This window comes from Staurois parvus, unplaced genomic scaffold, assembly GCF_062004578.1.
Source record: "Staurois parvus isolate SC_StPar_1 unplaced genomic scaffold, SC_StPar_1.0 ptg000445l, whole genome shotgun sequence".
Lineage (NCBI taxonomy): Eukaryota > Metazoa > Chordata > Amphibia > Anura > Ranidae > Staurois > Staurois parvus.
The window spans coordinates 1,652,487-1,678,863 of NW_028318241.1; the positions used below are offsets into that span (position 1 = coordinate 1,652,487).

Sequence of the window (26,377 nt, forward strand, 5' to 3'; positions counted from 1 at the left end):
TCAAACAGCATATTTACACAATGCTGAGAATTAACCCCTTAGGTTCCACAGTGAATATAACGAATGCTTTACTGCATATACAGACTGATTTTACTGTTGTGGGTTTACTAACACTTTAAGGTGACATAACGCAAAATGTTTGTTCAATGTGTACAGCAATCAAACAGAAATAGTCGAACAGAAAACACAGTGCAGAACGTTCGTATTCTGGATCACTAAAGAGCTACAAACACTGAACAGTAGCACGTTTTTCTGTGACAATAATCACGCTACTTTTGCTCACATTTGCCTTTGTCATTCAAGAATCTTTGTACAAGTTCATATTGTTCTCGGTTACATCATGAAAAGTTGGACGATTGTTCATCCGATTTTCTCATAGAGTGTACTAGGCTTTATACTTCAAGATCATTTCTCCTGTGTTTAAATCAATCAAATTCATTAGCTTGCTGTGAATGTGGACAACTTGTTAGGTGTAGAGTGAGTAGCAGAAGATGATTTTACAGCCATGAGTTATATGGTGTCCCAGGAACAGACAGATGACAGCTCCTTCTATTGATGTGTCAGCCACTCCCAGCACTGGGTGTAATGTGAGGAGGAGGGAGGTGCACAGGGACTCCTCCATCTCCAGATCATCATCTCCTCTCTTCTGCTGTGTGCACAGCCGGGGACAGCTGCTGCTCTGAGTCCTCCAGGTGAGAGCATGAGCCTGACTTCTGTCCATAGATTCAGCAGGGGGTCCATGGCTGGGATCAGAGGATCTGCCTATCTCTGACTTGGATTAGTGATCCTGCTGCATGTTTGTAATAAACTCTTGGAGGGGGTCTCTGATCTAACTTGGATTTAGTGATCCTGTATTGGAGGTGATCTCTGATCTGACTTGGATTTAGTGATCCTTTACAGGAGGTGATCCCTGATCTGACTTGGATTTAGTGATCCTTTACAGGAGGTGATCCCTGATCTGACTTGGATTTAGTGATCCTTTACAGGAGATGATCCCTGATCTGACTTGGATTTAGTGATTCTGTATTATAGGTGATCTTTGGTATGGCTCAAATTTAATGATCCTGTATTGCAGGTGATCTGTGATCAGACTTGGATTTAGTGATCCTGTATTGCAGGTGATCAGACTTGGATTTAGTGATCCTGTATTGGAGGTAATTTCTGATCTGACTTGTATTTAGTGGTCCTTGATAGGAGGTGATCCCTGATCTGACTTGGATTTAGTGATCCTTTACAGGAGGTGATCCCTGATCTGACTTGGATTTAGTGATCCTTTACAGGAGGTGATCCCTGATCTGACTTGGATTTAGTGATCCTTTACAGGAGGTGATCCCTGATCTGACTTGGATTTAGTGATTCTGTATTATAGGTGATCTTTGGTATGGCTCAAATTTAATGAACCTGTATTGCAGGTGATCTGTGATCAGACTTGGATTTAGTGATCCTGTATTGCAGGTGATCAGACTTGGATTTAGTGATCCTGTATTGGAGGTAATTTCTGATCTGACTTGTATTTAGTGGTCCTTGATAGGAGGTGATCCCTGATCTGACTTGGATTTAGTAATTGTGTACTATAGGTGATCTCTGATCAGACTTGGATTTAGTAATTGTGTACTATAGGTGATCTCTGATCAGACTTGGATTTAGTAATTGTGTACTATAGGTGATCTCTGATCTGACTTGGATTTAGTAATTGTGTACTATAGGTGATCTCTGATCTGACTTGGATTTAGTAATTGTGTACTATAGGTGATCTCTGATCTGACTTGGATTTAGTAATTGTGTACTATAGGTGATCTCTGATCTGACTTGGATTTAGTAATTGTGTACTATAGGTGATCTCTGATCAGACTTGGATTTAGTAATCCTGTGTGGGCTGAGATCTGACTTGGATTTGGGAATTGATCTTTGATCCTCCCCAGTTACACCTGGGATTTGGCATTATCTGTAAAACGTATGCATGCACCTGTCTTTGTAGATGTAGCAGGTGCTGTAAGATTCCTCTATACACCGTCAGTGTGATTGGGTTTGGGGAAAGTTAGCCCCAGACTGCAAATGTGTCATCAAATGTCAAAGTTTATAAGAAAAGAAATCAAAGACTGAAAGCGATCATTTTGAATTTGATTACTTTGTGTACTCTGCAAATGTCTTGAAGAGGATGCAATTTCACAACAGCTCTGATTGATTAATAAATTATCGATAATGGCTCCATTCATTCAAAATATCAAAGCAATCATTTAGTGGAAAGTACAGCTTGATAAAAAGCAATAGAGTTGTCATCCTCTCTGTATCACAATAACCCCCCTCCCCATATAACTATGGCCACTCTCTATACATAGCTGCTGGTAAATCTTCAACTGTCCATACAAAATCTGATTGTACAGTAGAGCTGACCATACACTATGCTATCTGTTTGTACAATCTCCTTTTAGATTTACCAACAAGTTTGTATTGAAAGAGATTCCCTTATTGCATACACAATGATTGGGTAGTTTACTAGGTAGGTCCTTCTGTTACTTAATTTGGTATATTTCAAGTTCATTGTACATAGATACCATTGACGGATTGTAACGTGTATGGTGAGCCTAAAGGGGATTGTGCAATCAGATTGTGTAGTATCTGGCCAGCTAGGTGTACTAAAATTGTAGCAGAAGCCTAACTAAACAATCCTTTCTATTTGTATCCAGTCAGGTGGGCACCTATGCTACATAGTTGTTGATAGATCTAAGCCTCATTTCACTCATTACAATGTGATTGTACAATCTCTCAAATATACCAACTGCCACGTAGTGCAAGAGTCTGCCTGACTGGATTCAGATTGATTGGATAGATTAGGTAGCTTCTCATATTACATAGTTTGGGTAAATCTAAAGTTGATTGTATGGTCAGATTGTAACATGTATGGTGGCCTTAAAGGGAAGTGTACCATCAAACTGCAAGATCTGATCCTAAAGGTTACTATACACAGATTGTTGAAGTTGCCAACAAGGCACACTCATAAGTTTCATCAGAATAACATGCAGTTCTCTAATAGAAAATGCACAATGACTAAAAATCTGCATACGGGATCTGTTTCAGAAGCAGTGTTTTATTTCCATACATAAAGCAGTCATCCTAGTAGTCAGCAATGTTCGGGTTTGAAGACGGTAGAAGTCTCATCGCCAGTAGCGCAATCTGCACCTTGTCACTGTTCATTGGGCTTTTATGTTCTTAAATACTGGAATGTACTTCTTTATATCTCATTCAGTTTTGTTTAATCCTTTCCCGTATCTGTCATTTATATCAAAGCATGCCGGCCAGAATGGTGTCTGTACAATGTGGAGGTGGTGATCACACCCTCAGTCAGTCAGCAGGTGTACTCCATTTCCTGCTCTAAGTCGTGAGATTGGAATGTATGGGATTGGCATTCACACTCATCATCTCTCAGTGTACTCAGAATTTCCACCAACACCCACTTCATTCTGGACAGCATATAGGAATCCATTGCACAGACCATGCCCACCTGTCATGCCGATCCTTTGCCCTCAATATCTTCCAGGAAAAGGATGCAGATTACAAGTTCTAACATACACTATATTGCCAAAAGTATTAGGCCAGCCCTCCAAATCATTGGATTCAGGTGTTCCAATCACCTCTATGACCACAGTATAAAATCCAGCACCTAGGCATGCAGACTGCTTCTACAAACATTTGTGAAAGAATGGGTCGCTCTCAGGAGCTCAGTGAATACAAGCGTGGTCCCGTGATAGGTTGTCGCCTGTGCAATAAGTCCATCTGTGACATTTCCTTGCTACTAAATATTCCACGGTCAACTGTTAGTGGTATTACAACAAAGTGGAAGCAACTGGAAACAACAGCAAATCAGCCACAAAGTGGTAGGCCACGTAACATGACAGAGCGGGGTCACCACATGCTGAAGTGCACAGTGCGCAGAAGTCACCAACTGTCTGCAGAGTTAATAGCTAAAGACCTCCAAACTTCAGATTAGCACAACAACAGTGTGTAGAGAGCTTCATGGAAAGGGTTTCCATGGCCGAGCAGCTGCATCCAAGCCTTACATCACCAAGTGCAATGCAAAGCATCGGATGCCGTAGTGTAAAGCACGCCACCACTGGACTCTAGAGCAGTGGAGATGTGTTCTCTGGAGTGATGAACTGCGCGTCTCTGTCTGGCAATCTGTTGGATATGTCTGGGTTTGGCGGTTGCCAGGAGAATGTTACTTGACTGACGGCATTGTGTAAAGTTTGGTGGTGGGGGGATTATGGTGTGGGGTGGTTTCTCAGGGATTGGGCTTGGCCCCTTAGTTCCAATGAAGAGATGTCTTAGGGAGTCAGTGTATCAAGACATTTTGGACAATTTTATGTTCCCAATTTATTGGGAACAGTTTGGGGATGGCCTCTTCCTGTTCCAACATGACTGCGCACCAGAGTCCTGACCTGAACCTGATAGAATACCTTTGGCATGAATTGGAGTGGAGACTGCGATCCAGGTCTTCTTGTCCGACATCAGTGCCTGACCTCACAAATGTGTTTCTGGAAGAATGGTCAAACCTTCCCATAGACTCCTAAATCTTGTGGACAGCCTTCCCAGAAGAGTTGAAGCTGTTACAGCTGAAAGGGTGGGCCAACGCAATATTGAACCCTACAGACTAAGACTGGGATGCCATTAAAGTTCATGTGCGTGTAAAGGCAGGCCGACCAATACTTTTGGCAACAGTGTGTGTGTGTGTGTGTGTGTGTGTATATGTATATGCTATATGTGTGTGTGTGTGTGTATATATATATATATATATATATATATCCACTTTAAGACCAGGCCAATTCTGACAGATTTTGTTTACATTTAAAAATCTGTATTTTTTGCTAGAAAATTACTTAGAACCCCAAACATTATAGGACAAAGGCCCTAGAGAACAAAATGGTAGTTGTTACTGTTTTTTATGTCACACAGTATTTGTACAGTGTTTTTTTCAAAAGCAATTTTTTTTGGAAAATATACACTTTGATGAATTTTAATGCACAATACTCAATTGTTTGGTAAAATATAAAAGATGAGGCCACACCGAGGAAACAGAAACCTAACATATCATGCATTAAAATTGCTCACACTAGAATAGCAACAAACTACGGTACTTAAAAATCTCTATAGCTGATGCCTTAAAAGCCTTTACAGGTGACCAGTTTAGAGTTACACAGGAGGTCTGGTAGTAGAATTGTTCCTGCTATAACGTTTGTGACGATACCTCACGTTTGGTGTGAACACTGTTTACATATGTGTGTGCAACCTTCATATGCGTTTGCCTTTGCTCATGAGCTCACAGGGTGCTTTACATTTTTTTATTGTTTATTTTATTTTATTTTTTTTTTGTTACACTACCCCTTTTAATTTTTTTTTTTTAGCACTTTTATTGTTATCAGAAGGAATGTAAACCTGTAATAGCAATAGGCAGTGACAGATCCTCTTTATTGAGACAGCTGGGGTCTAATAGAGCCCAGATCTCTCCTCTTGAAAGCTTCGGATCAAACTTGGATTGGTTTTGCCGGTAAGGACTAGTAAACAAAAAACAAAACTGGAAGTGACAAAATACTCATCACTTTTGGTTTCGTATGCCATAGAGATGATCAGGGACATTCTGGTCCCTGATCAGCTCTATGGTAAGTCTATGGCACCAGCAGCTTTGCTGCTGGGCTCCCGTTAAGACAAGCCCTCCTGTTGCTTGTAACAGCGATCCATCAGCTATTTAGCCGCTTGGATGCTTTCACTCACCTGCAGAAAAAAAAATATATCTGTGTATATATACTGTATGTCTCCAGTTTGGATAACGCCTCATGCACACTGGCCATGTTTAATGCTGTTGTTAGGGGCGTCTGACATTTTTTTTTCTGCCTCTAAACATTCCTGCATATTAGCGTATGTGTCCTTGCACACATACGATAGGCATTTAGGCTGGATTCACACATGAGCGATTTGTAGCTTGAAGCTCCAAAAACACTCAAACCTAAAAAATCAATTGTTCTCTATTGTGTCTGTTCCTGCGATCAATAGAGAACAATCAGTCTCTTAGGTTTGAGCATTTTTGGAACTTCAAGCTTCAAGCTACAAATCGCTCAAGTATGAATCCAGGCTTAGAGGCAGAAAAAAAAAACCCTGTTGGCAGCCTGTCCAGGAGCAATAGCATTTTGGGAGAAAAAGCACTTGATGCTTGTAAATGCATTTTAAACACGCATTAATGCTAGGCGCATCAAACACTTGGGAGATAAATTAATTGGCTGGAATAAATTAATATTCTGGACAATAAAATGAATTAACGCCCAAGCACTTGACACGCCCAGACACATTTATATGCATCCAGCATTTTTTCTGCCAAAACAGTGCTGCTATAAAGAATGGTGTCTAGGAGAGCTGGCCACATTACCTGTGTGCAGAGCCAGCACTATGCAGCCTACATATGATTATATAGGTAGCTGGAGGATATATAATTAAAGGTCAAGGCCACCTTTCACAACATGTTTCATGTTACAGCCTAGCCCCCAACCCAGCTCACCTGAGTCGCGGAGTCCTTTGCCTCACAGGCTTCTGTTTAATTTCGACTTTGGCTCATCTGTGTGTGGCTCTGCCTGCACAGCCACATCACCATTCACAGAGATTTATGAATGGAAAGACTACAAGTCCCATTTGCCACTGTGGCAGAGGGACTCGCACTGCTCAATGGAAGCCAAGTGTGGTGAACGTTAAACTTGCAGTCCATTGATTGTTCCTCCATTTCTATAACAGAAGGTCCTTACCTGCAGCTGGAGGAATAGTCTGTAGGAGCCTTTGCATTGTACAATACTTTGCCACCTCCGATTCAAAAAAAACAAAACATATTTTGTGATCTACTTGGGTGCATTTATTTTTTGCAAGGGTGTTATATGGGAGGAGCCGATGATTGGGTAAGTATGTTTCCTTTTATTGTTCCTCTAGACACAACAAGCAAGGGATAATTTTTTTATTTGTCCCTAGTTGGACTTGAAAGCCCAATTTAAACTGAATGTGGGTATATTTATTATATTAAAACAAAAAAAAGATGGATTGTACCTTTGTTAACTCTTATTTTGCACATTCGCTCATATACTGTGTGTGTGTGTATATATACTGATCAGCCATGTCATTATGACCACCCACCATAACCCATTGAGCCATAGACTCTACTAGAACTCTGAAAGTATGCTGTAGTATGTGGCACCAAGCCGTCAGTAGCAGATCCTTTACGTCCTGTAAGTTATGAGGTGCGGCCTCCATGGTTCAGACTTGTTTTTCCAGCATGTCCCACAGATGCTCAATTGAATTGAGATCTGGAAAATTTGGAGGCCAAGCCAATGCCTCACATTCCTTGTTGTGTCCCTCAAGCCATTCTTGAATTCATCAGACAAGGCCACCTTCTTCCATTGCTCTGTGGTCCAGTTCTGATTCTCACTTGCCCATTGTAGACGTATTTGACTTTAGACACAGGTCTGCATTGGCACCCTGATTAATCTCAGGCTATGCAGCTCCATATTCAACAAACTGCATTGTGTGTTCTGATACCTTTAATTGGATCCACCATTAACTTTTTCAGCAAATTGAGCTACAGTAATTCTTCTATCGGATCGGACTACCTGGGCCAGCCTTTGTTCCCCTCTTGTAATAGTGACCATTGACTAATTATGAACATGATGTCAATTCACCTGTTTTCCTTCCTTGGACCACGTTTGATAGGTCCTGACCACTGCAGACTGGGAACATGCCACAAGAGCTGATGTTTTTGGAGTTGCTCTGACCCAGTCTTCCACCTGTTACACTTTGGCCCTTGTCAAAGTGTCTCAAATCCTTACACCTGTTTCTTTTTCTGCTTTCAACACAGCAACTTCAGGGACAACATGTTCACTTGCTGTCTAATATATCCCACCCTCTTTCAGATGCCATTGTAACGAGATAATCAATGTTATTCACATTGCCTGTCAGTGGTCATATTGTTATGGCTGATCTGTATATATATATAGTGTGTGTGTGTGTGTGTATGTATGTATGTGTATATATATATATATATATATATATATCTCACACACACAATTCGCATGACAGCCAGGCAACTAGCATTTCCAAAAGGAGGCCAGCAATAGCAGATTATGCATTTCATAATGGGTTTCTTTTCCTTTCCTGGTTTACATTATCCTCAGGAGTGTGGTAATGACTCTGCGAACGGCAAAAGTTTCATGTATGTTATTTTACTACCAGCAAGTTTGAATTTTAAATGAAGTCGGGTATTATTTGACTAAGCTTGCAGTTGATCTTTTTTATATTTGCCTGCTTGGTTGACAACTAGATCTGTGCTATAAATGAAACCGACTGAGCTGAAATAAGAAGGTGTATAGGGACAGTGTGCCTGATTTATTGATTCACCTCCTGACTATAACCAGGATTACTTAAAGTATAACTAAAGCCAAAACTTTTTTAGTTCTGAATGCCATGCCCACCAACAGGAGAACATAGTCCCAAAAGAGCGACATGGCAGGACAATGGGCCTGTGAAGCGACTCCTATTAAAGTTAGCTGGTATTCCTATTGGCCCTAGCCATTATACAGTTCTATGCGAATGTGGCTAGGACACAGTGAAGTGCTGATGGAGTGCCAAGACTAGATGGAAGTCCATTTGGGCATAAAAGTCAACTAGTGACCAGCTTCTTCTGATTTAACTTGAAAACACAATAAAACACGGAGTTTCCTGGGCAATGGTTCTCCTGCAGCCCCAAGTCCATGACCATGTGCATCATTGCAGTGTCAGTGAGTGCAAAGGTGCCCACAGTTGTGGTGTTGGTGAGCATCGAAAAGCACGTTTGCTTAGTTGGCAAGTGCAAAAGTAGTGTTGGTTGGCTTAGTTGGCAAGTACAAGTGCTCAATGTTGCGGTGTTGGTGAGTACAAAAGTACACATTGTTGCGGTATTGGCAAGTGCAATAGTGCATTTTGGTGACTGTTGGTTTTCATCTCCTAAAAACCATCTGTTCAATATAGGAGCAAGTATTTCTTGTTTTCAGGAGTCAGCTATACATGGGCTGATAATGGGCAAAGATGTTCTGTCTTTCTCTGCAGATAATCTGCTTGTACACCCTGTTCCAAATTATTATGCAAATTATATTTTTCTCATTTACCTAAATAATTGATGTAAATAACAGTCAGCATAATTCTCATGTTATCAACTATTAAGAGTACAATTCACATTTTATTGAACAAACCTCCTAATGATAACAGTATTTTTTTTAAACATAAAACACTTCCAATGCACTGTTCCAAATTATTACGCACAGTAAGTTTCAAAACACTTTATAGGTTGTAAAGAACTGAAAATTGTCATTTGTTGTGTTTGCAGCATATTTACTGAAATCAAAAGCTATTTCAATCAAACTTTTAACAACATTTTAACTTTTTAAACATTTTAACAGGTCACGTTACATTGTAACATAGGACCCCTTATTTGATAGCAGCTTCACAAGTCTTGCATCCATTGAACTTGTGCGTTTTTGGACAGTTTCTGCTTGAATTTGTTTGCACGATGTCAGAATAGCCTCCCAGAGCTGCTGTTTGGATGTAAACTGCCTCCCACCCATATAGATCTTTTGCTTGAGGATGCTTCAAAGGTTCTCAATAGGATTGAGGTCAGGGGAGGATGGAGGCCACACCATGACTTTCTCTCCTTTTATCCCCATAGCAGCCATTGATGCAGAGGTATTCTTTGCAGCATGAGATGGTGCATTGTCATGCATGAAGATGATTTTATTGCGGAAAGCATAGTTCTTCCTTCTGTACCAGGGAAGAAAGTGGTCAGTCATAAACTCCACATACTTTGCAGAGGTCACCTTCACACCTTCGGGGACCCTAAAGGGGCTGACCAGCTCTGTTCCCATGAATCCGGCCCAAAACGTGACTCCACCACCGCCTTGCTGACATCGCAGCCTTGTTGGAACAGGGTGGCCGTCCACCAACCATCCACTGCTCTATCCATCTGGACCATCCAGGGTTGCATGGCACTCATCAGTGAACAGGACTGTTTGAAAATTAGTCTTCATGTATTTTTCTGCCCAATGCAGCCGTTTCTGCTTGTGAGCATTGGTTAGTGGTGGCCGAATAGAAGGTTTATGCACAGTTGCAAGACTCTGGAGGACTCTACACATTGATGTCCGTGGGATTCCAGAGGCACCAGCAGCTTCAAAGATCTGTTTGCTGCTATGTAATGGTAGTTTAGCAGCTGCTCTCTTGATCCAATGCATGGATCTGGCAGAAATCTTCCTCAATGTGCCTTTATCTGCACGAACCCGTCTGTGCTCTGAATCAGCCACAAATCTCTTAATAGTGCGATGATCACGCTTAAGTCTTCGTGAAATATCTCATGTTTTCATACCTCGTCCAAGGCATTGAACTATTTCACTCTTCTCGGCAGCAGAGAGATCCTTTTTCTTTCCCATATTGCTTGAAAATGATGCTCTGCTTAATAATGTGGAACACCCTCCTATAGTAGTTTTTCCTTAAATTGGGCTCACCTGCCAATCTAATTATCACAGGTGTCCAAGAGTGTTTTCAGTGATTAAAAGAGCCCTGACACACAATGCCATCCATGAGTTACACTGAAAAACAAAATATTTAATCTTTGTGACACTTAAATAGAATTTGCATAATAATTTGGAACGCGGTGTATATATGTACCTTTATTAAAAGCGTTTTCGCTATATTTTAAGTTAGAGTAGTTTGTAGCCCATTATTTGTCTCATTACAAGTTTCCTTTGAATAGTGGCTAATGGACAACATCTCAGCTCTTCTCTAGGTTGTCACTGGGTGTAGTTCTGGTAATTTTAACCTAGAAATAAAAACTGGAATCCTGTTGGTTGTTATGGATAAACTTTTGCTTTTCCTTTCGTTTATGTCTGCTTCAGCATAAAATATCAGCCATTGCTATAAGACAGCACCTATAAATATATACAGGCTTGTTCTTTCATCTAGCAGTAGAACTGTCTGTTTTGATGCTCAGAAAAGGTATTATTGGGAACACTTGCATAGAATTGCTGTATACAAAATAGGGCAGTATAGGGTAATCTCCCCAGTGAAGATACAGCAATAATATATCTGACCAATGGAACAGTCTTTTCAAACATCAAAAAACAAATTTTTGCCCGGAGTTTAGTATTAAAAGATATATGAATTTTTAGCACACTTAGCCTTTAAAAGTGCTTCATGTCCATGTATTATGCAGGCACTAGAAAATGCAGCATGCGGGACCTTTTTCCAAAGCGCCACTTTGTATTGGTAAAAGTGGATTTTTACCTGTGTCAGAAAATATTCAAAACTGCAAGACAATGTGTACAATATTACCAAGACTTGAGACAACACTGAACATACACCTCCCATTCCCAATGGTAAATTGTTCCTGTTCGGTCCAAACCCTGCACAACTTGGTGTAGCCTTACTGCCGCCACTCTGATCCTCACTGTTTCCTCCATGAAGAACTTTTTCTGAAAGTCATTTGTGCCCTGTCAGGCACACCAACCTTTCAATATGACCGCACTCAGTCCTAGCAGTTGGCTGCTCAGACACTTGGCAGTGCATTATGGGATGGCATAGGAATGTGTCCAATACCCAGAAGTACCAGGATTTCCATGGGGGCAGCGGCAATAAATGGGGTGGTGGATGGGAACGAAGATGATGAGTAGAGCAAGGAATAGGTTTGGAGGTTTTTATGTAATTATCAGTGTGTTTTAATGGCTAAGGTCACCTTTTAATAAAAAATATACGTAATAGTTACAGAGAAATAATGTGCATTTATAATTTTTTTAGAAATCAACTTACAGAGCATTGCAGCCTTGATCAGTGGATCGCAGGTGCAATGCCAAGCTCCTGCAGACTCTTCTTCCAGCTCCATGTCTGCACTGAAGTGTGGACTTTTGGTTAGAGAGCTGGAGGTAGTGTCAATGGACTACGAGTGCGGTGATCACTGCACTCCTCTTCCATTGAGAACTACAAGTCCATCTGCTGCAGTGGCAGATGGACCTTGTAGTTCATTTATTCACAGATCTTTGTGGCTGTGGGGGATAAGAACCCCCCTTTGCTGTACCTGAAGAGTGGAGTTGGGTGTTTGGTTGGTTTGAGGATGGGTCCAACTTACATCATGTTAAGTTAGGCCCCTGTCACACTGGTGGACTCGGCCTGCTGTCCTCTATGGGAGGCGGATATAAAAAGACCACCTATCTGTTTACATCTGTCCCGATCCGCTAGTTCAGGGGTGTCAAACTGGCGGCCCTTCAGCTGTTGTGAAACTACAAGTCCCATCATGCCTCTGCCTTTGGGAGTCATGCTTGTAACTGTCAATCTTGCAATGCCTCATGGAACTTGTAGTTTGGCAACAGCTGGAGGGCCGCCAGTTTGACACCCCTAGATGGATGGAGAATGGATTACCATCTGTCTGTTTTCAGTGGAATTGATCGGATTGGATGAAGGCGGTTGTAAACAGACACGTGTCCGTTTACATCCGCCACTCCAAAGAGAGTAATAGATGGTCTGATCAGGTCCGCCTGTTTGTTTTTCAGGTGTGTGAATGGGGTCTTACACCCAAAATATGGGTAATGTTGTGCAAAATGTAGAGTTAGCCCTGATGGCTCTTGTATGACTCTAACCGTTTCTGCTACCATTGACAGAAGGAGTAAGCAAAGAGGTGAAGGTTCCAGTGTTGCTCTGTATGCGGTTTCCTTGGTGTCTATGGCAACAGGAAACTGCTAAACAACCAAGTCTCATGATGTCCCATCCTGTCTCTATGAGGTGCCACCTAAGGCCCAATTTTTACCCTGACAGTTTGACTTTGTTGGATAGAATCTCATTTTTTCTTGTTCTCCATTTTTACTGGAAATTCCCTATAGAACGTTTGGTGCTTTTTTTTTCTTGGTGTGTCCCCAGTGCTTACATTTAGGGTGGTGGCCCAGTTACTGAACACAAAACATAAAATGCTACTCTTTTGGTTGCTAAGTGATGAAGTGACCAGTCAGTGATGCACTGTCAGATGTAAAGACGTGTGGCGTCTGGTCTGTCAGGTCGTCGCACAAGTTCAGCAGGCCTGGTTTTTATAAGGAATGTTCATGCATCCTTCCTAATATTGTTGGTGGCACAGATAAGTAGCATGACTGAAATCCATGACGTCAAGTGTTATCAGAGGTCAGGTTTCGTAGGTGAGATCACTAGTAGAGGTTTGTGATGAATAGTAGTAATGTGTGGCATGTGATACGCGTGACGTAAGTATCCAGTGACTGAGCCTACATGGAGGATTACTTGATGCAGCTGGAGACATCAGGTGTGCAACTTTTGCTTCCTGTTGTGAAATGTGGAGAATTACAGTTGTGTTAAGTGAGTCTGAGCAAAGAAGAAGGGCGAGGTGCAGAATCCTACTGGAATCAGATTTCATTCATCGGTGAAATAATTTCTCATTGGTTTGCTTTTTGCTCAAATATCTTTGCAGGTAGGGAAGTCGAATCAACACCCTTTTCAAAAATGTTCAGAAATTCTATAAAACAGGATCTGTTGAGGGATAGACATTTGCGTTTCGCTAAGATTAGTTTTTCGGACAAAAATTTATTTTCCGGAGATTGTGATGTATACGAATCTCTGAAACGATATGGCAACCAATGTTAAAGATATGATGAAATTAACATGCTTTCCTTTCATTCGGATGACATCGCATGATGCGGTAGTAATTCAGGTCCATGGGTAAAAAAATCAATTTTCAAATTTGTTTGATAATTCGGATTTAGATAATGAATTGGTCCGAATTTCATTCCATTCGTTAATTTGGATGCACATGATGCCAATTGATATTGTCCAATCAACTCATGCCTCTTGGTGGGTTGGACTAATATCTGAAAATATTGAATCCTTCCAATTTGAAGCTGTCCAATTCGATAATATATCGAATATATACGAAATCTTCCAAGAAAACTGCAAACTTTTTCGAATCCACATGGACCAAAGAATATACGAAATGAATGTCAAAGATACAAAACGATTCCATTCAACATAACGAATATGACGAAATGAAATTCTCCAATGAATGAATGCATCTGAAATTAAACGAAAGTACCCTACATGCAAATTGAGGGATATTTGGGGACTGGAGTTGAGAAGCTCTATCTGCTGCCTCTGTGCTCAGTACAGATTGAACAATCTGCCACTTTATGGTCCATTGTACCCTGCGAGCAGCCCCCTCTACAATGTACACTCTCCGGCTACTTTATTAGGTACACCTGTTCAATTGCTTGGTAACACAAATTGCTAATCTGCCAATCACATAGCAGCAACTCAATGCATTTATACATGTAGACGTGGTGAAGACGACTTGCTGACGTTCAAACTGAGTGAATTAAGTGACTTTGAATGTGGAGAACCTGAACGAGGAGAACATGGTCATATGCCTTGGTTTCCTCCAAACATGGAGCTTTCTCTAGCACATTAAAGTGGAACTAAAGGCACCATACGTCCCTCTTCTCCAATGGTCCAAAGTTCACGAGGGGTTCAGCATCTTCTCCCCAGCTCCTCCCGGGTACCAGGCTTTGGCCATCTTGATTTGCTAGAGTGCATGTGGTCGGGGCCTACCACACCCGTGTGTGTTCATATGACATCAACATTATGGTGGTACCCTGACTTAGAGACAAGCTGTACACTGTTCAGAATGCTGTCCTGTGTTCCTACACACCTTTTCTCTCTGATTATTGCATTAATGAGGGACTCTGCTGAGCCTATGCTCTCTCCACCTGCCCAGTGTACCTCTGCCACCTCACTCCCGGGAACAGAATGGGGTCCCACCGTGCACATAGCGTGCACCTCATGTGTGCACTTAATGAATTCTTGCTGCTCTCCCGTTTCATGCGGCCACACTGTGGGTCTTCATAACATGGGTTCCATCCCGTTACTTTTGGGGAACTGGCTGCTGGGGGGAGGCAGAGCACTAGCCCCCTTGCTACCAGAGGACTTCATGACAGGCTGCTGTTCACTTTCCACCAGTCTTTGGTTACCAGTAGTAGCTAGTCTCTTCCTTCACTTCTGCTGAGCTAACCCTTCATAGTGGCCTTGCTTCATACCCCGTATGCGCTTTACAGGCCCTGTTCTTTTTTATGCCAGAAACCATCATGCACCACTTTAGAGTAACTTCAGCCCAGACTTGAAAACCGTGTAACAAACTTTACTGTAACTTTTTGTGGCAGAATAAATAGCAAACAGAACATAGTCCAAACCCCAAACTGACTAAAGGAGGTGCCTGCCCAGGCATAACTTAAAAGGTGTTAGTCCATTATTGGCCCTCTCCAGTGACTGGTAGTGTCCTCTGGAACCCCTGTATCTTGTGGGGCTGCATTCTGGCTTTTTGTGTGATTCCCTGGACTCGAAATTCTGACCTCCTGGCCGAACTCCCGCTCTCCTGGACTGGACATCCATATATATATATATATATATATATATATATATATATATATATATATATATATATATATATATATATATATACACTGGGATGAGGGCAGGCCCACAAATAGCCCGGGAACTAAGGTCTCAGCAGTTGACCCCTTCCCCAGCCTGGGCAGACCAACTAGGTATGCTGCAGTATATACATAAATCCATGTAGGCACATGCCTACGCACATGCATAAGAGTTACGTCACCCTAGTACAATGGCACTGTGAAAGCGATTTAAACTGAGCCACGCATGTGTGGCTCATTTTACATGTCAAGGAAGACTACAAGTAGTCTGGTCCATTTTATTTATTGCAAAAGAGACTTTTAGTTCCACCTTTAAGCAGAAAGGCCTCTACGAGGTGTTGGCTTCACACTGCAACCTGCAATTTTAGGAGTGTGCCTTAAAATGTAACTTGTGGGATGTGTATCCAAGCACTGTATACCAGAGAGCAGTGGTGATATACAGTCTCTGTTATAAATTGTCCCCCTCCCCCCATGCCCAAGGGGGAATTTCCCTTGCTTTGTACTTTTTTTTTTTTTTTTATTTGACCTTTTCAAAATCAAAATTTGTTATTTAAAACTTTTATAAACTGGAGAAAAAATGAAGCATCAGCACCAGGTAAAGTAACGTAAATTTTGTCAGTCTTTAAAATAAAGCAGCTAAAACCTCGTGTACATAGGCGGTTTGAGGCACCCCATGTAAACTGTGGGTGGATTTCCGCTCTCCGGAGAGACCGCTCCATCATGCACAGCGTATACTCCTACAGCTAACATACATCCATTCATTACTATTGGTGGTTATACGCTGCAGTTGTCTTTCCCGGGTGCAAAAAAAACGCCTGCAATTTACCGCTCATGTACAGAAGATCTAAGACTCATATTAACACCTAAAATGCAGTTTGTACTGCTCCTTGTGGTAGTAGAATGGTTGTTTGCTTAATGAAATTGAATGGTAGCCAGACAGTAGTAGATACAGTGAGATCCGGCAGAACTGGTCAGACTGGTTTCTACACATGTGAAGCCATGTGAACTGGTCTCCTTGTGTTGCCGCTAATTTCTCCGGCACAACTTTCCCATGGTACATTCCCATTGTGTTCTGGGACAGCGTCCGCAATGTTTGGAGAAGTTCTCAGCACATAAAGTACAGTACACACTGGCTTGGCTTAATAATAAACAGAGTTAATTCATGGAGGAGATAATACCCGACTCCCCAGCAGCTCACCGCGGTTATGGCACTAACTGCTGGTAATCTCATTAACTATACACATGGGGCCCAAATCCCTTTATTCCGTACAGCCGTTCCTGTTGTAAATCTGATGTATAGGTATGTATGTTATAGAGTATCAAAGGCATTTGTTATGGACTATAAAAATAAAATCATATTTTTTTTAAAGATTCCAATTTTTAAAAAAGAAGAGCCAAATGTTATTTATTTTTCAAATTCAGAAACACAATGAACTATTGCCGTGGTGAGAACAGGTGTTTTCCTATTAACCGCTTACCTACAGGGCACTTATACTCCCTTCCTGCCCAGGCCAATTTCCAGCTCTCAGCGCTATCACACTTTGAATGACAATTGCGCGGTCATGCAACACTCTACCCATATGAAATTTTTAGCATTTTTTGCGACAGAGCTTTATTTTGGTGGTATTTAATCACCTCTGGGTTTTTTTATTTTTTCTTAAACAAACCAAAAACCACCGAAAATTTTGAAAAAAAAAAATGTTTTTTCTTATTTTTTGTTATAAAATTTTGTAAATAAGTGATTTTTCTCCTTCACTGATGTGCGTTAACGAGGCTGTAGTGATGGGCACTGATAAGATACACTGATAAGTGGCACTGATGAGGAGGCACTGGTAGGTGGCACTGATAGGCATTTACAGGCATCACTGATGGGCACTGAAAGGCAACACTGATATATGGCACTGACTGGTGCTGTTTGGTGGCATTGACTGGCGCTGTTTGGCACTGATAGGCAGCACTGACTGGCACTGATAGGTGGCACTGATTGGCAGCACTGATAGGCATTGATATGTGGCACTGATGGGTGACACTGAAGGGCACCTCAGATGGGCACTGATATGTGGCATTGATGTGCACTGGTAGGCACTGATATGTGGCATTGATCTGGCACGTGGCACTGTTCAGCACTGACAGCTGGCACTGATGGACACTGACAGGTAGCACTTCTGGGGCCACACTGATCATCAGGGTACACTGATCATCAGTGCCCTGATGATCAGTGTACATGTCCCCTCCGCGGAATGCCGATTACCGGCTCTCCTCTCCTCTTGAGCTGTCGGCGTGACAGCTCGAGAGGAGAGATATGCCGATGACCGGCATTTCCCTGTTTACATGTGATCAGCTGTGATTGGACACAGCTGATCACATTACCGAGCCGACATCTTCGGCCTTTTCCGTGGATTGGATTGGTGATCCGCTGTGTCCGAGGGACACAGAGCACCGCCGATTGCCGCGCTCCGAGTCGGGCTATATGGCGGGCGGGAGGTGGTTAAAGTGTTACTAAAGCCAGGACCCTGCATTCACTATATCTGGTCTCCCACAGTACACACAACATGGAAATGCAATTATTTTAGTAAATATAAACTGCTAAATACCTTTTCTCATCAGCAGTTAGAGCAGTCTTGTGACTTCTATCAGTGTCCAGCAGAGCACTGGTTAAAGCTTGTAGGAAGAGTTTTCATTTTGCTCTAGGAGGATGCAGAACCCCTGACCTCTTTCTGGACAGTGCTGGTTGGCCCTGTGCAGATCACATGCACTCTCCCAAGAAAAAAAAAAGCCTTTCTAGCAATACACACCAAATTGAGCATGTGCAGAGTGTCTCCACACTATGTCTTATCAGGAGATAAGAGGGAGACACTGGAAGAAGGTCAAGGTCATACAGCGGTTTTACACAATGTAGAGGATTAACCCCGTAGGTTCCACAGTGAGTACAAGCATGCTTTACTGCATATACTGACCGATTTGCTGTTGTGGGTTTAGTAACACTTTACCAGTCACCTGTGTATTTAACCATTTGCCGCCCGGCCAATGGCCGTTTGGTGGCCGGCAAAATCCCTCAGCGTTCCGGGTGGACGCCATATGGCGTCCTCCCGGGCATGCGCAGTTTGCGCGCCTGCAGAGCCGCACAGCGGCGCGATCTGTCACCGGCCAATCACAGCAGGTCACATGACAGTTGTATACAATGGATGGCTTCTTTCATGCCATCCATTGTCTACTAGTGTGTCTAGCTGTGAATGGTCACAACGATCAAATGCACAAGCTGGGCCAATCACAGCCCAGCTGTGTCATGTGATTAGCTGTGGCCAAATCACAGCTAAGCACAAAAAAAACCCTCAATGAATCGATGTCATTCAGGTAAATGCTTGCTTATAGCAAAGTAATTCTTTGCTATAAGCAAATTGTGTAAAAAAAAAAAAAAAAAAAAAATACTGATCACTTCATCAAAGTAGTACAATGTTACTATGGTAACATTGTACTACTTTGGTCATAGTGAAATATGAAAAAAAATCTTAAAAGAAAAACAGTTTAATTAAAAATAATAAAAAAATTTAAAAAAAATTATATATATTTTTTTCATACTGTCACCAGTCAGTGTCCCTGATCACCGCCATGCCAGTTATATGATGACGCTGTACTGCACTGGTGACATTATGTAAAAAAAAAAGTGAACCAGTATACTACTGCCTAGCTGTGAATGGCCACAGCTAATCACATGCACATGTCATGTGATTAGCTGTGGCCAAATCACAGCTAAGCACAAAAAAAAACAAAAAAAAAAACAAACCTGAATGAATCGATGTCATTCAGGTAAATGCTTGCTGATAGCAAAGTAATTCTTTGCTATAAGCAAATTGTGTAAAAAAAAAAAAAAAAAAAAAAAAAAAAAAAAATACTGATCACTTCCCCAAAGTAGTACAGTGTTACTATGGTAACATTGTACTACTTTGGTCATAGTGAAATATGAAAAAAATCTTAAAAAAAAAGAAAAAAAATTACAAAAAAATATATAATTTTTGTTTTTCATACTGTCACCAGTCAGTGTCCCTGATCACCGCCATGCCAGTTATATGATGATGCTGTACTGCACTGGTGACAATATGTAAAAAAAAATAGTGAAACTAATTTATTTTAATTTTTTAATTTTCCGAAAAATTATGACAAAAAAATACAACTTCAAAAAACTCACCATGCCTCTTATGAAGTACGTCGGACTGTCTACTTTGTAAAAAGGGGTCATTTGGGGGATATCTGTACTGTTCTGACATTCTTGGACCTCAAGAAATTAGATTGGCTGTCAGTACTTCAGGATTGATCAATATTCAGATCTATACCATAGTTTGTGAACTCTATAACTTTCCTACAAACTAAATAATACATCCTAATTTGGGTTATTTTCACCAGAGACATGTAGCAGAATACATCTCGGCCTAAATTTATGAAGAACAGTTATTTATTTGCAAACTTTTAGAACAGAAACAAACAAAAACTTTTTTTTTTTTCAAACTTTTTGGTCTTTTTTTGTTAATTTATCAAAAAATAAAAATTAAATTATTAATTAAATACCACCAAAAGAAAGCTCTAGTTGTGTGAAGAAAATTATAAAATTTTAGTTTGGGTACAATGTTGTATGACCGTGCAATTGTCATTCAAAATGTGAGAGCGCTGAAACCTGAAAACTGGCTTGGGCAGGAAGGGGGTAAAAGTGCCCTGTATTGAAATGGTTAAAGGAAACCCATTAAGAGCATAGAGATCACTAAGATCTGCTGTTTTGGTGACCTGGGGGAGTAGCGCTGTCACTCATGACAGCACATGGGCCTGTTGATTGGCTTCTAGGCCCCGATACTGTCAAAAAGGGACTAGATCACATGTCCCTTTATACCTGCAAGAGTGTCGCCAGTAGAGGAGCAAGAAGATGCAAGAAAGCTCTGGGAAAGTAGGAAGCTTAGGGGATTCCCTTTCTGGAGACATTGTCTTTTTGACCTGCTTGGATAAGGTGACATTGTCCCTTTAAGACATTTGAGCCAGAAATGCAGGTCCCTGGTAAAATATATGGCTTTTCTAAAGAACATTATTGCACAAATGTTTATTGTACCACATATTGGTGCAGCTAAGGATCCATTCACACAAAATTATTCCTTTGTGATCAGGGCTGTTGTTAGAAACCGCGAGGCCCCATATAGCCAACCTGACAGCCCCCTTAAAAAAAAAAACAGTTTACTATGCTTCGGTTATGAATGAACAGTGTGTGATTGGTACTGATCACCATAGTGTTCATTCACAAAAGGAAGGGGTAAATGTGACTCTCTATCCTTAAAAATCCTTTTGTGTGCTTACAACCGCCGGTGGGAAAGAGAGGAGGGAAGCCAGCCACACTGTGGGGGTACACAGGGGGTCCTGGTCAGCAAGGGGCAACATATGGTGCACATTTAGGGTGATGGGTATGGCGGGGGGGTTAATTACTTTAACCAATTGTATGCCTCATTTTACAGTTTTAAGCTGCTGCAGAGAGTGCTGCACAGGGGATCGGTTCCTGCAATTGCCCCCTCCCCCCCCCACCATGTTGATCACCCTCCCTACCCATCCACATCCAATTCACCCAGCTGCTTGGACCCCATACAGGAGGACTGGTGTTACCCCCTTACCTACGGCCCTGGTTGTGGTGTGCTAATACATAAAAATGTCTGTGGTACCATGGTTTCATTAGGACAGTCCATTCATAGTAAATGAGCTGCCAACACGCCACAATGGTTAAAAAAACATGCTTGACTGCATTTTTTTTAAATGCAGCACACCACAATGCATGGAATGGGTGTTGTGTGGTGGTATGCGTCATGCATTGCCACTCATATATAAAGGCTCTGCAGTGCACTGCACATAGAGGTAGTGTGTTGTCATGCGTTGTGGTAATGTGAATTAATACATGCATTTTGGCACACGTCACTATAATGCAAACGTGTGAATGGCTGCTGAAGATATATAATAAAGTATAAAATCTGATCCTGATGATTATAGATTTCCATAGACATAGCTGGCAATATGAAATCATACGACATCATGGGTTATATGCTGCTCCAGGTCACCAACTAATCCTTTGAATTACTTCACACATTACTTGCATTGGCTGCTTGCATGAACCTAAGCATTGACTGAAGTAACTATGGAACCTGTATATATTAGATCAAGGATCTCCAAACTTTCCAAGCAAAGGGAAAGTTTACTGTGCTTCAGACTTGAGGGGGGCCACACTGTAATCAGTGGAAGTAGAAATTGACTCAGCATCAGTGGGAGTAAGGGCTCGTTCACACTAGGCTGTTTTGCCAACGCTTGCCAAACGCCCCTATAGCGTTTGGCAAGCGTTGGTCCGGTGTTTGCGGAGCGTTTTTAACGCTCGGCAAACGCTCCGCAAACGCCGCATGCGCGGTTTAGCGGCGGTTGCTAGGCATTTGCCGAGCGTTAATAACGCCCCACAAACGCCTATAATGCATTTGAGTGGTGTTACCGCTCCGCAAACACCCCGCAACCGCGTCGCAACCTCACCGCAAACGTCGGCCGGGCGTTTGCGGAGCGGCACCATAGACGAGAATAGGAGGCTTCAAAGCCTCCTGACTCGACCAGAGGCATCCGTTTTGCTGCGACGCGACGCGACGCAAACGCTCCTGTTAGAACAGCACCATGTGCTGTAATGTGCAGAATTGGCAGAGGCATTTGGGAAGCGGTAAAAACGCTTCCCAAACGCCTCTCTGCCGCCTGCACACAAGGCTAGTGTGAACGTAGCCTAACCATTGCCTCAGGCTTGGTCATCAGTGGGAGGGAGTTCCATCTTTGGCGTCATTGGGAGAAATGGAGCCCCATCGTTGGTGTCAGTGGGATGAATAGTGCCCCATCGTTTGTGTCAGTGGGATGAATAGTGCCCCATCGTTGCTGTCAGTGGAAGGAATATTGCCCCAGCGTTGGTGTCAGTGGGAGAAATAGAGCACCATCTTTGGATTCAGTGGCAGAAATAGAGCCCCATCGTCGGTGTCACTGAAAGGAATATTTCCCCAAGGGCCTGATAGCTGCAAGCAAAGGGCTGCATCCAACCCATTGCCCAGTTTGGCGTTTGCTGGATTAGATGAATCTGTAATTAAAATTAATATAGTGACATTGGTACCACCGCCCAGGCACCTGTGATCAGGCCCAGACTGGGACAGAAAATAGGCCTGGGCACTTTGGACTGAGCAGCCCAAAGCCCAGGGACCCTTACCTCAGAGCCCGGTGGTGGAACGTCAGGGCCCAGTCACAGGAGTGACTTTTGCGACCCTGATAATTCTGCCACTAGTGTCAGTAGGTTTTTATTTAATTTTTCACAATTTTATATCCTATTATTTTTTAACATTATTTTTTGTAGACAAAGAGGGAAGGAAGAAGGGAAAGACAGAGAGAAAGAAGGAAAGACAGAGAGAGAGAGAAAGAAAGGAGACAGAGAGAGAGAAAACGAAAGGAGAGAGGAAGGAATGAGGGAAATGGGAGACAGCAAGAGAGAGAAAGAGAGAACTATAAAAAAAAGAAAGATAGAAAGAAAGTAAAAAAATGGGAGACAGAGAGAATGAAAGGAGAGAAACAGGAGACTGGGAGAGAGAGAGAAAGAGAAAACTATAAAAAAGAGAGATGAGGGACGGGTCGCTGGAGTAGAGGGAGGGGGCCATTGGAGGGGATGGGGGGGGTGCTGGAGGAGGGGGCCATTGGAGGGGATGGGGGGGCGCTGGAGGAGAGGAGAGAGGGGGCTGCTGGAGAAGATGGAGGGGGCTGCTGGAGAAGATGGAGGGGGCCTCTGGAGGAGATGGAGGGGGCCATTGGAGGGGGATGTATGGGCACTGGAGGGGATGAGGGGGCACTGGAGGAGATGAGGAAGGAGGGGCGGCCACGGGGGGAACATACAGGAGCCGACTGCATGCACTAGATTGATAGGAGAGGCGGTTGGGTGGCACATAGAAGAAAGGTATGGTCCTCCATGTGCTGCCCGGCCACCTCTCCTATCCAGGCGGCCCGGTGTGCTCTATGGCCAGTCTGGGCCTGCCTGTGATAGTCCTTGCAGTTGTAGGGGGACCACAAATGTGTTCTTTTGCAGTTCCCACACAATAATCCCCATATCAGTACTGAGTTGGCTTAGGTATAGCCAGTCTAAGCCCTAATGGAACATTTATTTTTATGTCTTTTAGGGCTCATGCCCACTGAGCTGTACTGATCTGCATAGACCAGCGGTCTGCAACCTTTAAGACATAAAGAGCCACTTGGACCCGTTTCCGAGAGGGAAAAAAAGACTGGGAGCCGCAAAACCATTGCAACATTTAAAACAAATCCGACACTGCATATATTGCAAAAAGTGCTCTGGTCATGAAGGGGGTTTAAGGGCCCAGTAAGCAAAGGGTTAATCAGGGCTACAGTGTATCATCATAATCACAATCATAGCCTTAGGTCAGTGGTGGGCAACCTTTTTTTTTTCAACTGAGCCAAATCTCGCCAAAACCACGATTGAAATTTATTTTGAGAGCCACATTTTTAAAACTGAAAATACATCCCCCATATAGTAATTCATCCCCCATATAGTAATTCATCCCCCATAGTAATTCATCCCCCATAGTAATTCATCCCCCATATAGTAATTCATCCCCCATATAGTAATTCATCCCCCATATAGTAATTCATCCCCCCTATAGTAATTCATCCCCCATATAGTAATTCATCCCCCCTATAGTAATTCATCCCCCCTATAGTAATTCATCCCCCCTATAGTAATTCATCCCCCACATAGTAGTTCATCCCCCATATAGTAATTCATCCCCCCATAGTAATTCATCCCCCCCATAGTAATTCATCCCCCATATAGTAATTCATCCCCCATAGTAATTCATCCCCCATAGTATTTCATCCCCCATATAGTAATTAATCCCCCCTATAGTAATTCATCCCCCATATTCATCCCCCCTATAGTAATTCATCCCCCCTATAGTAATTCATCCCCCATATTAAGTCCCCAAGTCCCCCCTGTGTCAATTCACTTACATTTGCTCCGCGCGTTCCTCTCGCCGTGTTCCCGCGCCGTTCCGGTGTAGCATGAAAATCTGTCTACTATGAGGATCTGTCCCCCTCGACGTATCTGCGCATGTGCCAGTTTCAGGCATTAGCAGCCGATCGGCGATCTCCGGCACATGCACAGATACGTCGAGGGGGACAGATCCTCATAGGAGACAGATTTTCATGCTACACCGGTCTTCAGGGCGGACTGTGAGAGGAGCCTAGCGGGAGCCTAGCTCCGCGGGCCGGATTAAAAGGTCCTCCGGGCCGTAGTTTGCCCATTGCTGCCCTATTGCCTGTCACCTGGTGGGCAGTGTGCTCCGGAGCCGCAGCCAAGGTGAAAAAGAGCCGCATGCGGCTCTGGAGCCGCGGGTTGCCGACACCCGGCATAGACCAACATAGGCTCAATGTAAGGGCAGCAGTTTGTTTCTGTGTGCCTTGTCCGCATCATACATGTGTGGTGATGTGTGCAAGATAAAAATGTAGCATGTCACTGCTGTGCTTTGAATTTTTTGTGAATGTAGTTAAAACCCCCAGTGCTGTAACACTGCATTGCACTGCTCCTACACAATGTACACCAGAGTGCAGGCATTTTAGTGTGAGGGCTGGAGTGTAATGAATCTTCAGGAATGTTGAGGCCTAGCAGTCTTGTGAGGAGATAATTGATGGTTTCTAGATGTCAGTTCCAGAATGCTGTCCTCTGTGATTGCTTTAGCCTTCTTGTCACATCCTTATCTGCTCAGCACAGTTCAAATATACAGTGAAGATTGTGGAAGGGTGAATGACTAATGAGCTGAGGAGAACTGAGGGCCTGGTACCGACTAGTACTGTTCTACTGCCTGCATCAAGGGGGCCACATAAATCTTCATTGTTCTAGAACCGAGGACTGTGTGTGTCCGCCAGAGGAACGTTTCTTGGTGCTGAATAAACACAAACGTGGAAGTAAAAGCCCAACTCCAGGAAAATAAACAAACCACCCATATATAAGGCTCCATGCACACGGGGTGTTTTAATAACACTGATAATATTAGTTGTGTATAGTCACGTTAAAAACGTGAGTTTTTCAGCATTTTTTAGCATTTGTTTGTATTAGTGTTTAGCAGCGTTTTTTTTAGAGTTTTTTTTTTTAACCAGAACGAGAGAACCGCCGCCCACTCCTCATTTCCTTTTATGGCGGGCAGGAGGCGATTTAAAAAAAAAAAAAAAAAAAGGCGCCAGAACCGGACATGATGTTGCTCTGGTCCTCCAAAGGCATAGAGATGTGTGGAGGCCATCTTTCCTTCACTTATCTCTATGCCCAGCACCGGGATCGTTCGATGATTTCTCAGGTAAGGCTGAGGACCACCGAGTGGGAGCGAGGGGCGGGGTTATTTCCAGCACCTGTATCGGTGCTTATTTTCATATCAGCCAAAGGCCGATAGGGTTGTTTTTGGACGAAATTTCAGTGCATCACTAGAAAAAACACGTGAAATATAACTAAAAATGCACGTTTAACCTCTTCAGGACGGCCGCACATTTGTGTGCAATTAAGAAAAACATATATGTTGAGAACGCGCATGTCAGGAATGATGTCAGGAACTGACATCTTGCTTACTACTATTCATATAATCACTGATTGGCCAATCAGTGATCACATGATCGGGACCTCACACAGAGGTCCTGTACAGCGATCGCGGTACCGATTCGCAGTGCCACGCACTCCCAGGGAGCACGCACAGGCAGGGAATGCGGCAGGACTATTATAAACGGCCACCCGCTCCTGCACTGCTCCCGTCTGGCCGTTTATGTACATGGGCCGGACGGGA

The 26,377-nt window shown here is 42.8% G+C and overlaps 1 protein-coding gene across 1 annotated transcript in view; it reads left to right on the forward strand.

The window, feature by feature from the left end:
- Positions 1 to 620: 620 nt before the first annotated feature.
- ELOVL7 (ELOVL fatty acid elongase 7) overlaps positions 621 to 26,377 on the forward strand; it is a 66,725-nt gene continuing 40,968 nt past the window's right edge. The window contains exon 1 of the mRNA XM_089688052.1: positions 621 to 692. The gene's annotated coding sequence lies outside the window, so the exon portion shown is untranslated. The remainder of the gene's footprint in view (positions 693 to 26,377) is intronic.